The sequence below is a fragment of the Amblyomma americanum genome, chromosome 11 (genome assembly GCF_052857255.1).
Source record: "Amblyomma americanum isolate KBUSLIRL-KWMA chromosome 11, ASM5285725v1, whole genome shotgun sequence".
Lineage (NCBI taxonomy): Eukaryota > Metazoa > Arthropoda > Arachnida > Ixodida > Ixodidae > Amblyomma > Amblyomma americanum.
The window spans coordinates 99,894,046-99,912,001 of NC_135507.1; positions in this window are offsets into that span (position 1 = coordinate 99,894,046).

Genomic DNA, 17,956 nt, shown 5'->3' on the forward strand with positions numbered 1-17,956 from the left:
GATGATCCTCGCAGGTATAAGGAACGCTTGCAGCAGCAACCAAACGCTTCCAAATAGACACTTCGTGACACCGCCACCACGTACGTCTTGCGTCGGTTTGAAGACCGCGCTGTCAACTCAAGTCAACAGAGCCCAAATAGTGGAACTGCAGCTCACCGCTGAAGCGCGCGGCGAAGTTCGCAGTCGCTGTGAACACTCGTAATAGCAATATTCGGCCAATGTAATTCGTTTCGCGGTATAACCACCACTATTTAGGGCTCGCTCCTCATTTCGATCCATCGCGTAAAAATGCAGCCAATAGCTGCAATCCAGTCGCCGGCCGTATCCGATCGCCCACACAGAAGTTGAATTTGAACCAAGTTTCCTGGCCTGTGCGGTCCGTCACGGGGAGGATTGCGGACCCGCACAAAAGACTATCGTACGGCGGCCTTGAAGGGAGGAAGTTGGAGCGACAGTGCGGGGTCAGCGTAATTTGTTCAGCAGAAAGTTTTAATAAAGTTAAGTACGAGCAGAGTCCTTGCATGAGGTAGCACACTCCTGCCGGCAGGAGTACAAAGGCCCGTTTCCTTCTATTTCGTACCTATAGGCTCTACTGCGGGGCTACAGAGCGTTGTCCGCGATCGCCTATTCTGGGTTGTACCATTGTACCATTGCACTCTTTCGACATCTCTCTCGGAGCCATATTGGAGTCAACTGGCGACATTCCAGACGTTGCTCAGATGGTTTCTCGCACAAAGAATGCAAGTGTGTCGCCTGAGGATGAGACATTTTGGTTTGAAAATAAGCCTTGCGGAGAAGCTGACTTACAGATTTCCGCAAATGCCACCTGCCAAAGGTCAAATCGGCTTCAGACAGAGGGTTTATTGGTAGAAAAATAAAACAACGCCAACTGTAATTGAGATAAAAGGAGGATAAATCCAGGAGATTTAGGAGAGCACAACGGGATTATCACAGGCAGTGTCAACAAGCTAAAGGTACTCATTAGAGAGGTAGGCAGCGAGGCGTAGCATGTAGGATCGTCGCTAAACTTAGCGAAGGCAGTGTGAAGTGGCTAAAACAACAAAAAAATCTAAAACGGCAAACCCACATCGTTCCAATGACACTCTCAACTAAGCTAAGCTCAAACCACCATGCGTCTTCATTTTGCGAAAACATTTCTTTTTTCTGTTAGTGCAACTGGCGGAACACGAATGCAGTGATCACCTGCTTTTGTCACGTCCAGGCCATACATATAATTTACCTCTCTCTGCGTTCTCTGACGGCACTTGCCAAGGAGGCTGCGACAGTCTATTCGGCACCGGAGTGTGACCGAATTCCTGGATAAATGCCTAAAAACGCAAACCGCAATCCTAATTCCTCGATATATATCCCTATTTCTGGGAAATGTTAATTTCATCTAGTTACTGAGCATAACTAGTACAAATCGCCAGCTAAGTCGGGATTACTTAATCTAAAATATAAAAATGGATGGGTATCTTTCCAGAAACCAAGACATTTTCTGATTATTTCTGTACTTCGGTTGTAAATATCTCGTGTGTATTATTCCTCCGAAGGAAAAATCATTTAGAAGACAAACGAAACGTTTTTGCGTGTGACTCATACTTGTGGAGAAATCATTGGTTGAAATCTTAAAATGTGTGCCGTTTCATATACTGAAGTTAGTTGCACACGTAAAGGGAAGGGACTTTTCCGATTAAAACCGATATTTTAAAAAATGAATTCGGCGCATTTTTATCATTGTTTTGTTTAAAGGTAAATATCCAAACTCTGCTTGTAACACTGCTGGTGCCGCTAGAATCGGCAGCCAGTTGCAAACGTGCACCACTCGGTAGGGAAAACCCGTGCACCACTGGAGACGCTGGCACAATTTTGGATTTTATTCGTGTGTAGACACAATTTAACACTTGAAATACACGATTGCAAGACTCCGCAGTTGCCACGTATACTATACAAGAAGACTACATGATCGGCTCACAAACATCATAGAATAAAGAGTAATCAGGGTAAGAACACTTAGTAGTTTCACAGTAGCTAAGGCGTTTGGCTGCTGATCGCAAGATCGCGGGTTCGACCTCGGCTGCAGCAGCGGCCGGAATTTGAAAAAGGTGAAAAACATAAACGCAAGTGCGCTGTGCACATGTTAAAGAACCTCAGGTGGTCAAAATTAATCCGGAGCTCTCTACTACGGCGTTCCTCATAGTCTCTGTGTTTCTTCAGGAGGTTAAAACCACACAATCAAATAAACCCTCGCAAGTTTGAGTCTCGAGGCCGGAAATAAGATTCGGCATTGCAGTGCGAAGGCGGGTTCTCTACTTACTGAATCGTGCAGCTCGTTTTTTTTTCTGAGCACATATCTACAGCAATGCGAAAAAAGTACAGTCGGGGACAGAAGTCTGTGGACCAAGTCTCATTCAAACGAAGCCGAAAGCTCCGTTACGAGCCTCCGGCTGGATACCACGCTCTGGAGGTAAAAGTCAAAATTTTGTTCTCTCATCTCCAAAAGTGTGGTCTCCCACCGCCTGCTAACAGAGCGATGGGCTTCGTTTGAGGAACAAGTGGTCCACAGACTTTTGTCTTCGAATGTACCTTCGTATGCCACACATTCCTACAGCCCCAGCATGCGGTGCATAAGTATCAATATGAACAACGTGTTATAAGTTTCGGTCTAGTTTGACGACTTCTGTGCTGATACAAAAGTTCACACGCTTGCTTTTTATTCTTTCTGAGGTTACTTTCACCATAGAGTACTTTGGAGAGTCTTTACCTGAGCCATCTTAGCAGTAGTTCGCGCACAAAGGCGTCAGTTAAAGAAAAAAATAATCACTTGTTGCTAATAACGGATGCGACTCCACCAATCAGAGCTTACTTTTCTGCCGGCAGGTCTAGGTCGTCGTCAAGGAATGACTGAGCGCAAGAGCGCTTCATCTCGAGATTGGTGCAAGCGAAAAATAGCAACAATTGCAATCCGTAGAGGCGAATCATCCCTGCAACAGAGCGTACATTTTCCAGTCCCGGAGCGTTGCTCTTCGCCTACACTGCAGCTAGATTTCTATCTATTTCGCCCGATGTGTAAAAAAAGGGGAGGGACGACATGGTCTTCGTTCGGAAGCGCGTATCGAATTGATTCGGATACACTAGCCCGCATAACTTTTGCTTTACAAAGGAAATCTCCAGCTTTGAAGACATTATAACTTCTTGCATTACGTCAGCAGCCAATAAACTCCACATGGACGACTGGGATTGCTGAGAGCCTTTTGCGATAGAGAGACTCGCTGTGTTGTGCTCTGGACCGCTTGGATCATCGCCATTAACAGAGGATAAGATCCTCAGAACAGGGCTGCAGCACTCGACTGCTCTCAAGGCCTACTACACCATTCGTGAGAGCGACTGGCTTGAATGACAAACTTTGACTGATCCTCACCCCTTCTCCAATTCCCTTTTCAATCCCCTCATCTCTCCTTCCCTGTGCAGGGAAGCCAACCGGGACACCCTACTACTGGTTAACAACCCTGCCTTCCTTCTTCCTTTTTATCTCTGTTTCTCTTGCATCACGTCAGTAGTACGGCTCTTCAACGCTTTATTTACGTGACAGTTTCGATATTTTGCCTCAGTAAACCGCGAAAAACTGACTCGCCTCACTCAAAACAATCATAAGCTTTTTGCCAGGGCTCGTGGGACAGCCAGCCGACAACCTCCATGAAAAAAAAATTCGTTCTGCAGAGGGACCACCTCTGTGAACAGAGGCGGTCTCTCCACTGACGAAATAAAAAAAGGCAATTTGCTGACCGTTCGAACGATCTCAGTAGAACACGTTCTAGGGCAAGTTGGTTCATAGCTTGAGTGTATAGATGAAGCGCACAAAAACACAGCACGCAGGAAGACAGCGCCTTTCTCGTGTCTTTCTTTTCCTGTGTGCCGTGTTTTTGTGCGCTTCATCTACTCAAGCTCGAACGATCTCCTTTGTCCCTGGCAAGTGTAATTGAACACTGCTGAAATGTAGTCTTGCGCGTAAATAAGGCTAAAAGTCCATCTTGATGAATTCACTAAGGTGCGGTAGGTTTCAAGGAAGGACTTGAATACTACTTATCGTTCACCGAACAGCACCCATGCAGCTAATGAGGAGAGGTGCAGCTCTTGCTCAAGATTTTGCAGTTGAAAATTCTCCCAGCAGCAGGTACTCGTTAGACGGCTTGTATGTAGCCGTATGGCTGCGCTTAGGTAGATATTAATGACTAAATACTTGCTTGCTTCAAATGACCTTACACTTTGCCCTAGCATAGCTATATTTAGACACTAAACATAAATACGCCTACACGGGAGTAAGAAATGGAGTAAACTGTCCTCTAGCGCATTCCCTTTCATGAAAGAGAGTGCGCTAGAAGACAGTTTACTTCCTTTTTTATTCCTTTCTGTTTAGAATGTAGGTATGTACTGCAAGGTTCATAACAGGCCATTCAAAAGGCAAAGATGCTGACATAAGCTTGTTTGGAAAAGGCTTTGTCTTCGTGTAAGTATGCAGCTTCTATGTAGGCATGTATGGATGCCTACTGGTATGTGTTTACGCATGTACATGGCTAGACAAAAGTTTCCACACCGCAGGGTCTGCTTTTTAGCCGAGTGGTGGGGCACTTACGTCACCCTCGATGCTCAGTATATATATACGAGGTAGGAGAAGCATCATGCTCGCCTCTCACAACCTTGTTAGATTCATAGTGGTGTTAAAGACCCGACTATAGAATGCTTCAAAGCAGACCCTATGGCCTGGTAACTTTTGACCAGCCCTGTACGTACTGTATGTACACGTACTATTGACAACAAAGGTTTTCGAGACGCGTGCTGTCAGAAAATAATTTATTGTACCTGTGCCTCGCGACCCCATCTCGTGGTATTGTTATCAGTGGACACAGCATGCACGTCTCTTCATATTTTGACACATTTCAGGCGACTTGATTACGAGACTGCGCGGAAATAATTATCTTCCCGTAGACTCGTGCCCGCCAACACTGGTAATACTATGCCGCAAAAACTATATTTTTAACCCAAAAAGTCTATTAAAAAATTCTTTAAAGTGTGCACAGAAACACCTGGTGTGTGCTTTTGCTGCAGTCCTTTGTGAATGAAACTCTGAGACATACATACCTGCCTGATTGAGGCCTCTCAGCGGTGACCCGCGGAAGTAGTCTTGGCGAAAGTGAGGCAGACACCACGAGTCTTCTTCCGCTTAAGTACACAGATTTGAGAGCAGGAAAGCTGCATAAGTACCTCAGACCAGGGCCGCAAAACGCAGCGGCTCGCGTTTTCGAGTCGCACGTTGGGCAGCTGATGGAGGGTGAAAGATTACCTGCCGTATGGTTGCCCAGGCTAGGGTCTCGCTTGTGGTCAGCGCACTGACTGCTTTACTAGCTGGTGCGCCGTCTCACGGCTGAGTGGATGGCACGAGACTGCGAACTTAACGAGGATCTTCGATACCGCTCGTTTTGGGCCTGTCAGCGTAAAAACGTTGCACTGATGAGCTCAGGCCGATCGAAATGAATGCTGGCTGCCGATCCATACTGTAGAGCGGTCACGTTGAAAGGACTTAAAACATACGCATACACAATTTTTCTCTCATACACACACACATGCACACTAAATTGGTCCTTGTTTCTGTGTATGACACGTCTGGAAGCATGGCAGTCGGAAGAAAAGGCTAGAATCCGCATAGGGAACTCACCGAATTTATTCCGGAAGTCTTACAGTGCCAATAGGCCAGCTTTTCCATTTTTCGCCGTACGCATGTGGCCCTCATCTAACAGCAATCCCTGTTTCTTAACTAAATACTCAACCACCATCAGTACAGATAATAAGAAGCCTATGCATGTTTAAAAAAACGTTGTCGAAAACCAGAGTTCGTTTTGCGTACTTTTATTGTCCGGAGTTATGAATTCTGCACAGATAACACAAAAAAAAGGTTAGGAGAAAGATGACTGACGCCAACCTAGTTAATTTTGCAGAAAAATACGACGTTTCGGGACCAGCTTCGTCCCTTCTTCATGGTGTGACCACGGGTGAGGCGCTGTTTGGCTTTTTCAGCCTTCGTGAGGAAGAAGTCGAAACGTCGTGTTTTTTTCTGCAAAATTAAATTGGTTAGCATCAGTTACCTTTCTCCTAAATTAAATTTCCCAGCCAGACAGACTTCTGTCAAGTGCTTTCTTTTGAGTAAAAACAATGAATACTGATACCTCTTTTTCATATTTCTTACGGGCTGTGAAATCTTAATGACGAGGCGTCGTAGCTAATGTGAGATAATTTCCGCGCTGACGCGCTCGTGCACGCAAACACTACACAAAAACTTCTAGGTTATTCGAAAATTTTGACACTTACACAACCAGATAACCCATGATTGAGAGCGTTTTGTTATGTTACGAAAGGCTGAATCAACTTTGAAAAGCTTAATTACCTAGTTATCATCACCTACTCCGGGATTATAGTTACCAAATACCAACTCGCCTAGCAACTGATTTTAAGCACGATTCCAAGACAAAGGCTTCTCCCAGACCTGTGGCAGCTGCGACCACCTTGGCCCCGCAAACTTCCAAATCTCATCAGGTTCCATAGCGAGTTCATGTAAATTACCCACTAGCTCGAATCATCTCCGTTCCAAATCTCATCCACCCACTATACCTTCTGCCGCCCCCTGCTACGTTTGCCCTCACTTGGAATCCAGTTCGTTACCCTTAACGATCATAGGTTATCTTGCCTTCACATTTCATCCCCTGCCATGCCAGTTTCTTCTTGATTTCAATTAGGATGTCATTAAAACGCGTTTTTTCCTACACCCACTCTGCCCTCCATGTTTCTTAACATTACAACTGTCATTTTCCTTTCCGTACCTCGCTGCATTGTCCTGAATTTAAGTTGAAATCTTTTCGTTCGCCTACACATTTCTGTTCCATCTATAGGTGAATGCCAGTAAGACAGCTGTTTTATATTTTTCTGTTGAGGGACATTGGTAAACTGCCAGTCATGATCTGATAGAATCTGCCAAATGCACTCCACCGCCTTCTGCTCTTCTAGTTATTTCACTCGTGATACGGATCTGCTGTCGCTACTTGCCGTAAGTAGGCGTACTTCCTTGCCACTTCCAGCACCTCACTACCAATCGTAAACAGCTGTTCCCTTCACAGACTGCTAAAAAGTTCTTTAGTTTTCTGCGTATTTTTTAAACCTGCTATTTTGCTTTGCCTGTCTAGTTAACAGCTAGTCTTCTGAGTTAAATATCAAGGCAATGTCATCAGCGAATTGCAAATTACTTTGGTATTCTCCATTAACTATCATTCCTAACTGTGACCAAACTAGGCCTCTTAATAGGTCTTGTAAACAAACGGTGCATAACACTAGAGTGATCGTGTCTCTCTGCCTAACATATTTCCTTCCAGGGATTTTCTTTCTTTTTTATGGAGGGCAAAGGTGGCTGTGCAGCCGCTCTTACAGTATTTTCTTATGTTATTCTCCTACCTACATCCTGGTTCCGCCATGTCGGCATGACTGCTGTGGTTTCCATTGAGTTCAGTTCTTTCTCACAATTTATAGAGGCTGTATATAGGAGTTATATTCTGCTCATTTCTCTGTAATCTGAATAATAGCGGTGAATAATGCCGTGAATATAGTCTGTTGTCGAATAGCCTTTATGAAAGCCTGCCTGGTCCTTTGGTTGATTGAAGTCTAAGGTTGCCCTTATTCCATTATGGATTACCTTAGTGAATACCTTGTAAGAAACGTAGTTCAAGCTGATCAGTCTGTAACTTTTGAAGTCCTTGACGTCCCCTTTATTATGGGTTGAAATAATATTGAAGTCCTTCAAGACTGCGGTACGCTCGAGGTCTCTAGGCATTGCGCGCACTGGGTATCCAGTTCTAGCACAATCTGCCCACCGTCCTTCAACAGGTCTTTGACTTTGACGGCTCTATTAATTGTACTGGAAACCAAAGTTAATACGCGCAGGAGGCTTCTACTCGAGTCGTGACACATCCCACCGACACGGAAGAATGTTAATATCTCCCAGGGGACACTTCCCTCTTCTTACATCCTTGGTTTTCGGCCACTGACCCGGGAGTCTTCAACACGAGGGCTTAAAGAGCCAAGCTGCGCTTCACCCAGTCACACCATGAAGAAGGGACTGAGCCGGTCGCGAAACGTCGTGTTTTTTTCCCAAAATTAACTTGGTTGGCGTCAGTCATCTTTCTACTAAATTAAATTTCCCAACCAGACAGACTTCTGTCAATTTTCTTTTTAATTCAACAGGTCTGCTTTTACCTGATCCTCACCAGCTGCTTCCCCCTTTGCATTGCTCCTTAGGCTGCCTTTACTTCCTCCTTTGTTACCAATTGAGCATCCAATTTCTCTGTATTAGTTTTCTCTCATTTTCTGCCTGATTACTTCGGCTACTAAATATATCTGCGTGGAACTCCTTGGCTACATTAAATATAGTGTCCATATCGGTAATGATGTTGCCCTCCATGTCTCTTAGTGCTAATATATGATTTTTGTCTGTTCCTAGTTTCGACTTGATCGCTTTAAGGCTTCTTCTGCTCTTTAGAGCACGCTTGATTCTCTCCTTATTGTGCTTCCTTAAGTAAATTACCTTTCGCTTATTAAGTTTTTAACTCTGCCAGTTCTTTTCTGTCCGTGCGCTTAGACGCCTTCATGCTTGGGTGTTTACCGGTACCTGTTTAACTATCCTGCTGTTGCTCACTCTGTAATGATATCTCTGAGTTTTTTGTTCATTGCTTGACACTGAAATTGTCGTCCTCGGTTAAAGCCGAATATGTCTTCAGGAGCGAGATCCTGCTCACTCTGTAATGATATCTCTGAGTTTTTTGTTCATTGCTTGACACTGAAATTGTCGTCCTCGGTTAAAGCCGAATATGTCTTCAGGAGCGAGATCCTGAGTTCCTCTACTTTGCCTCTCACCGCTGTCTTGTTGATGGGCTTCTGCCTCACCAGTTTACTTCGTTCCCTCTTTAAGTCTAATTCGAGACCTTTATATCCTATGGTCACTGCATCGCACATTTCCGAGCACCTCCACATCCTACACGATGCCACGGTGAAGGCACAATATCAGGTTTACTTAAAATCTCACCATTACGGCGCTTATTCCATGCCCAATTCCGGTGCTCCTTTTTCCGGAAGAAGGTATTAATGATCCTTAAGTTATTTCGTTCTCCAAGCTGCACTAACAGCTTCGTCCTCACATTTTTCAAACCTATGTCGAACAAACATTCCACTAGAATAAGCGCAGAATATCCGTTAATTTCCGTCTGGTGTCTTCAGCTCTGTTCAGGAAAACGTATGTTCTACATGGCCTTCCATATATACGCATATATTAACGAGCCCCGATTTCCTGGCCCTTGTGCATACTCTAGAAGAGGCATTTTCGGCAAGAAATAGGGCCTAACTCGATTTTTCAGAGTTGGGTAAGATCGAGTTTTACTGAAAACGAATAGCTGTCGTATACCCTGCACTAGAAGCTAGCCTAAGAAGAGCCAGGAAATTCTGCTATTTTGCACACAGGTTGTTTTTTCCCGTTAGGCACCTGGGCGTCAGAAACATTACTTTTCGACTCCAAAATGTGTAGTGGCCCCGATAACATACCAAATGAGTTTCTTAGAACGTATGCTGAGTGGAACGTGAAGTGCTTGTTCCACAGTTATACGAAATCTCTACACGGCGACACTATTCCTTCTTAATGGAAAATCGCACGCGTTATCCCATTCATAAAAGCGGCGATATCAATGTTTTGTCTGATTACAGACCTATCTCGTCAACGTACACTATGAACAAAATTTTGGAGCCCATCATAGTAGAGCATATCATGACCTTTGTAGAAACTAATCAAGTAATCGACAGTGACCAACATGTCTTTAGAAAAAGCCGTTTCCACGAACGCACAGCTAAATGAAGCAATTCATAATTGTGCATTCCATTCGACCATTGGGGACAGGTGGACGGGGACAGGTGGGTGTGATATACTTAGACTAATCTAAAGCATTCGATCGCGTTTCGCGTTCTAAGCTTATTTATAAATTGGTAAGACGTCTTGGTACTAATAACGTAACTAATTCGCTAAGAAAATATTTGCCGTGCAAACCTTAACCGACTTACCACAGGCGTCTTCTGGTGTCCCTAAAGGTGCACTTCTGGCTCCAATTCTCGATTTTGCTTTTCATAAATGATATCGTACAAAATGTCGCCACTGTTTGTACGTTTGCAGCTGACTTCATCATATTACCGCGAATATTTATGAGGGTTTAAAGTCCCACAGCGGCTCAGGCTATAAGGGACGTCGTAGAGGGCTCCGGATAACTTCAACCACCTGGGGTTCTTTAACGTGCACTGACATCGCACAGTACATGGGCCTCTAGCAAGTCGCCTCCATCGAAATGCGACCGCCGCGGCCAGAATCGAACCCGCGTCTTTCTGGTCAGCAGCCTAGCACCCACAACCACTGAGCCACCGTGGCGGCTTCCGAGAATTTTTGCATTGCTTTTTTTTTGTTCATACTGAAAGCCCCCGGCACGCGGCATTGTAATTTTTGTTTGTGACGGGAGAGGTGAGCAGACTTATCTCGATTGATCGCGGCTCCGCGCGACTGCTTCCACATTGTTCTAGATTGTTGTAGTTGTTTTAGGTTCCTTGTCTCGAAGGTTCCTTGCGAGTTTTAAATTTAGCGCGCCCAACAGCGGCAGGGATTCACATATGCGACCGCCGAGCACTCATGTTGCTGTCACCACCGCCAAGTTATTCAGTTATTTGTGGGCGCAGGCCCGCCCTATAAATAGTTGCTTTGGAAGCCTCTACGGGACAATATATATGGTAATAATATGCCTCGAAGACCAGCGACCTATAAACAATGGCTTGTAATAAGGGAGTAATTACTTATTGACATCCACACGAGCGCAGCCATACGACTACAGAGCAAAGCTATACAGCGTTCTCAGAAGCCTAGTAGTTAAAGAAAAATTCGTCCTGGTCCGGGGGGGATTCCCTTAAACATATGGCCAACACTGTCACCACTTCTTCATCAATTCGCTCTCGCCTTGCCACAAGCTTGCCGTCCCGGTTAGCTCAGTTGGTAGAGCAACTGTTCCGGTGAAGCGGTGGTCCCGGGTTTGAACCCCGGACTAGGACGGATTTTTTTTTAACTACGAAGTTTTTGAGAAAGCTATATAGCTTTCCTTTGTAGCCGTATGTGGATGTCAGAGAGCAATGAGGATACACTCGGTTGGATGCTAATGAGTAATTACTTCCTTATTACAAATCTACTTCACCTTGGGGGATTCACCTAAACATTTCACCAAACAATGTATACATTCTCAGGTATGAGCTTACTGAGACGTGGCAGGTAGTCCTGTTTCTGTCAGTCTATTGTTTTTCCATTTCCTGTGAACATGCACCTTTTAGTGCATATCTGCATCCCCCAAACATAGCACCACCTCTTCAAGAAGGCCAGCGGCGTCCGCGAATAAATAAATAAATAATAATAAGTAAATCATTTTTATTTTCTCTCTCAAGTACAAATGCGGGCCTGCCAAAGCATAAGAAGGCATGAGTGGCAGCGCCCGGCAGCAGCCAGCACACATGGCAGATACAGGCACGAAAAACTGCAATAAAGAACTAAAAAAGAAAAAAAGAAGAGAAAAATACAAGTGCTCATAAAAGGAGACAGTAAAACATGAAGATAAAGAGCATCTAACAGAATACTGGAGTTAGCAACGCAATTTAAACAGACAGGCTTTCAATTTCTTTCTGGAGTTAGCGGAGAATATTAGCTTAGGTGAATGGCTCAGAACAGATGGAGCATAATGCTTTCTAAGACGCTCGCCGTATCACGTACGTACTCTGGGTACTAGAAAGCGATTGTGAGTTCGAATGTCTTGCACAGGGACGTTTGGAGCGCAAAAATCGTTTGCCCAGATGTATTTGAAAACTACTCTTTCAGAAAATAGGAGTAAAAGTCAGGCATATGTAAAAGTTAAAAAACACTATTATTTTTATCTCATGGCTTACGATGTATTGCCGATTCAAGAGTGGATTTCAGTATGCTGCTGAGCTTCTTTCTCCAAAAGGCAGAGCAGAAATAAGAGCAACTTATACCGTAGCGTAATATAATGTAGGCTAAGGCGCACACTATTTGCTTACTGCATACATAGGGCAAAGGGTCTAAGCAGAGTGCAGCAAACACGCGACTTTCCGGAGCTGAGAACAGACGAAAGACACATGGGTATTCCAAGACATGTAGGAGTCGAAGAACGCTCCTAAGCATTTGACCGTTGACAAAGGCATGTTTGGAGAACATTTACAATTGCCAAAATTTTGGTCTGTGCGGAATTTATTTATTTATTTATTTATTAACTTTCTTTCTTATTTCAGTGACCCTCTTGGCCCGGTGGGCATTATAGAGGAGATGGGGACTTGACAAGAGAGAGAGAAAGACGAACGGAAAGGCAGAGAAGTTAACTAGGCATCGCCCAGTATGCTACCCTACGCCTGGGAATGGGAACGGAGGGAGAGATAGAAAGGGGAAAGACCAAAGGGAGATCCCTTTTCCACATGACAAACACAAAAGTAAAGGGAGGGGGAGGGGAAACAGTGGTACATAACATTGCAAGCTACGAAGACAAATGAGGTTTTACAATACATAGATTACACAATAAAATAACAATAGCAAGCAAAAAAGAATGCACGCGTAAGCAGCAAATTATTTGATGCCAGAAACGATGGGTAGGGCGGGATCAGCAGCCTAAAAAGCAATGGCGCTCAAGATATACACACAGGCAGTAGCACTCGATGAAGCAAGAAATGAAGCTGATATGAAGTCGAACCGAACCGATAGTCTCGACTCAAAGGCGATCGAGCGCTGCTACACGGGCAGTTTCAATGGCGATCGAGTCAATAGCCTATCGAGTCAACGGAGCAGCACGGAACTCCATCGAGATATGCAACGCATTCTTGGCTTAACCAAGCTAAGCCTGGCCATTTTTTATGCGAAGCATACTAGCCGCACAACCGAGCTCTTCCTTGCTGCGCCGCGCGCGGCCGCGTAGCTACCACTTGACCTACATCGGCGCACCACGTGATATGACGTCACAACAGCTGTGAAAGCTGGGGCTCAACTCGTGCGCTCGCTTGCGGACGCGCAGCCTCCGCCGGCGGCCTAACTCCCGCTCCTACCGCTAGGAGATACTGACGTCACGCAATTGTATAAAAGGCGACGCACTCGTTGAGTCAGTTGAGCAGCGAGATGTCGGCCAGGGAGAGGGCGGCTCGCCAGACCGCAAAGCGCAAGTTACAAAGAGCCACTGAAACGGGAGAAGAACGAGAAATACGGCTTGCCAAGCGACGTATGCTTCGCATCCTAGGCTTAACCATAAGCTAAGCCAGGCCATTTTTTTTATTGTTAACATCGCTTAATTTATTGCTGAACCATTCAATAACTAACTCGGAGTCGTGTGGAATATATTATAATGCTGTCTTCCTTCAGGGTGGTGACGCTAGTGTTAATCTGATACGGCTTTGTTACAGATCGTGCTGCATTATTGTGGATAGCTTTTAACTTATTAACGAGGGTTACAGACTCGGAGTCCCAGACTGCAGCTGCATTTTCTAAGATTGATTCCATTCTCCCCCCTTCATCTACACGAGGCAGTGGTGGCCAAATTGGTGCCTATTGAGAGGTCCATGCACAGACTTATTTTTCGAACAGCGTGTACCACCGCCACTGCTGCTACTGCCATTGTTGCAAAGTACACTGCCCAAACAGGGAACCTCTGTGACCGTGGTCCCAATCCTGAAAATAGCGGTGAGCAAGATGGCCGCTGAAGCAATAGTGCGCATAGTCAATTGGCGTAGTGCCTTCAGTGTAATTGCACTTTAACAAGCAGGAGCGTAGCCATGTCGAATGCGAATTCATTCTCTTACAGCGAAGGGGGTCAATGTCTCTAACCTGGAGATCAATGTTTCGGTTACTTATGCAGCTCGCGCTTGAGATGGCTTGTGCGCTAGCACCTTTTGTTTTGCGGCGGGCTTGTGGCGGCTCCCACCAGGACGGGCTGGCAGGGAAGCAGCTAGGCCGCGCAGCGTCCTTGCATTTCCTTTATATTCAGTGGTGTAAGAGGAAGGCTTCTGCCTTTGCCTAAACAGGTATTGTTTTGCAGTGTTTGCGACTTCTAGGTATTCGGAATGACTAATAAACTCAGCAGCCAATAAAAACCTCTGACACCTCCTGGGCTCTATCGCTCTGGCTGTTTTATCATTGTTCTATAAAAAATGTCCTAATCGCATAGGAGTACCGCTGAACGGCATGCGTGCGTTTGGTGGATGGTTCTACTCCCGCATATCATCCCACACCGCGTCCCCAATGAGGTATGAGTGGCAGGTTTGCTGTCGAAAGCAAGTATTCTGAGCGCTGCTGTCTGGCATTTTCTGTCGGATAAAAATGATAATGAACGCACTAAATGGACGATAGTCAGAGCGACTGTTCCCAGGAGAACAATTCGGCCGCACATCCGTGGCCGACAGAGCGTCCATTCTCAGCCATGATTCGGAAGCACTGCGGAACAGGCGCAGTGAAGAAAGTTTCACTGGGAGTGAGTTCCGTTTCGAAGGATGCAGCCACGGGGAATCGGCTGAAGAGCAATGTTATCTCCAACCCGGGTATCAAGGAAATTTTACAATAATGATGCTTTTTCATTTTGTCAAACGATAATTCACTGTCTTATTGCTAACATTTCTGTAATGTTGAAAATAAACGTTGGAACAACCTTTCCTTATAAGATTAAACACTTAAAGTATACATAAATGGACCATTTTTAAAAATGGTTAAAGAAATTCTGACGGAGCATGCCGGCCCACCTTACCGCTTTGCAGAGATCAAAAACGAGAGCGACAGTGGAGCTCTACAGCACGGCACGACATGAAGCTCACACTCACCTACGAACCGACACCGTAGAATCAAGCTTACATGACCGTTACTGAGGGGCGCGCGATTAGTGGTAGTAGCGAATGGATGATAAGCAAAGTTCGCTAACAGTTAATGGGTCTGTACATACAATGTTGCACGACACAGTGTAAGAGGTTGATTGCAAAGTACTGCTAGTTGAAGAACACCTGTACTGTAAGAACGGCTGAGAAAGTTCTGGACCCCTCTGCTTTAAATACGCGTATATTTGTAATGTTGTTTTAAGTTATAATAAATGGAGTTTTTATGGAGTATATAAATGGAATATTTTGTTCACATAAATGGAGTATTTTATTTACTCAATTATACAAAGGAGGTACATGGGAGTACAAGGGAGTATATTGTTTACTACTCACATAAATGGAGCCCAAAAATGGCGACATGTTTGTTTATCCTCATTCAGGCTCATTCTTATTGCAGTGCGAGCGTCGGAGACTGGAAGTAAATGCGCGGGCCGCCAGCAACCCAATTTGGGAAACTACGCTGCCCTAATGTGAACCCGCTTCACGCGCTCTTTTCGCCGTCTGCAAGCCCAGCGGCGGCGTAGGCGGCAGAAGCCGTCCGCTTGTCGTCTGTTTTTGCTATACTAGCTCGTTCGATTGCCTGTGTTCGTAGATAAAGAAATGTTGCATTAGAATCAATAGTTATTAACTGAAAAGGAGTCGCGGGTAGTTTTCACGACCATGCACCGCTCTATATTTGACTAAAAACCAAAGCACAATAAGTTGAAAATGAAAACAACTTGAAGGTAGTAGAAATTGGACATTATTACGTGGAATTTTTCACATACGGTGCAGCAACAAGACAAAGACACTTCAGAGAATTTTGGAAAGTGAATGTTGACTACGCAAAAATATTATATTTGGCAGGACATGCATGCTCCGCGCTGCTTGTATACACGAGAAACTTGGGTCCTTGCGAACAGTCTTTGCGTTCAAAACAACAAAGGCAGTAAAATTCTATGGGATTCGGTGACCCTAATATAGTCCTTATTATCACTCTCAAGGAAAACCAAATAACTTCTGTTCTTTTAAAGTGCAGCCGTTGACTTAAGAACACAGCAGCCCGTCATAACTTTTCGATTGTCGTGTAGTCAGAGCGAATGCATCATGCATAAAATACGCTCAAAACTGGCAAAGCACCACTGTCACGAGTGAAAAAGTATGTACAGTCTATTTCAAGATAAGTAGCATTATTACAGTCGCCACGCGACCGCACAGAAACCGTGCCAGGCGCACAGCGCATTGCACGCAACTGACGCGTGTGACCCAACATGCCACTGCGAGGGGGAAACGAAGGGAATGAAAGAGTGGGACACATGTCGGCTCGTTCAAGCTGTTGTAATCAGTCGGCTCGTATAAGCAACCCCCTTTCTAGACCTGAAGAAGGCCGAAAGCGAGAAGCTGAATTGCCTCGTGAGAAGCTGAATTGCCTCACGAGGCAAGCGTGCAAAGCGGCTCTCGGCCTCCCCAGGAACACGTCCACCGCGAGAATGGGATCCTCTCTTGGGGTCCACAACACACCGCAAGAACTCATAGAGGCACAACTCGTGGCACAGGAACAGCGGCTCAGACAGACTTAGGCGGGGCTTCGTATCTTAAGCGATCGGGACATACGGAGGAAGTATTCCTCAGACCAAGCAGCCCTTCCGATTGAGATGCGCATACGAGGAGGACCAGGCCGAGAACGCGACCGTAGGCAAAAAGCACGAAGGGGACGAAAGTGGCTTATTTGTCGATGCGGCAGTCTACTGACTCGAGGGCAAGACCGCTTTTCTGTAGGCGCGGTCAGCATCTCCCGCGAGGTATATAGCAGCCACGGTGGTCACGGACAAAGCAGTGGAGGCCTGCATCGCCCTAGGAATTGTTCAGGAAGGTGCTAAAACAATTCTTATCGATTCCAAGGCAGCCCTTCGCAACTTTGCGAGCGGAACCATCTGCGCCACCGTCTACAAAATTCTAAAAACGTTACCTAAAGACACGAGCAAAGTGGACCTGGTCTGGGTCCTGGCCCATGTGGGCGATCCACGAAATGAAGCCGCTCACCGCGACGCTCGAGGTTTTGTCGGCCGAAGAGGTCTGGAGGCTTCTGACACGGGAAAGCCCCGAAGTGAGGCTTTGGACACGTATCAGACCATAACGCAATACTACAGAGAGGTATACGAGTGCGCCTGCCCGGTGCCGGCCTTTGGGGCCGGCGACCAGTGGGGTCGCACAGGGCGCCAGCATGAAAGGGGCGCCGAACCTGTCGGACGTGAAGCATTAGGTTCGACTGACTCCGAAGGACTCGCACAAAAGATCAGTCAGTGCCGCTGTCTTTGCCGTCCTCTCCACATGTCGCCTGTTCCCAAGGAGCACGCCACCGCCAGCAACAAAGCCAGCCGGGCTTCAAGCAGGAGACTCGTGTCCCCGCTCCAACGAAGCAAGCGCAGGGGTGGAAAAAAACTAATCCTTTGCACCCGACCGCGGCGGCTGCGTTTTTACGGAGGCAAAACGCTAAGGCGCCCGTGTGCTGTGCGATGTCAGTGCACGTTAAAGATCCCCAGGTGGTCGAAATTATTCCGGAGCCCTCCACTACGGCACCTCTCTCTTCCTTTCTTCTCTCACTCCCTCCTTTATCCCTTAGTGAAATACGAAAGGAAGAAAGAGGTGCCGTAGTGGAGGGCTCCGAAATAATTTCGACCACCTGGGGATCTTTAACGTGCACTGACATCGCACAGCACACGGGCGCCTTAGCGTTTTGCCTCCATAAAAACGCAGCCGCCGCGGTCGGGTTCGAACCCGGGAACTCCGGATCAGTAGCCGAGCGCCCTAACCACTGAGCCACCGCGGCGGGTCCATTTCCTTTCCCCCAAAACCAATTATTATTATTGCCGCCATAGGTATCAGCTTGAGAGGTCTGCGCTCTCTGTGCGATGACTTTCCTGCTTGTACACACTGGTGCGGCCCCGGTCACGCG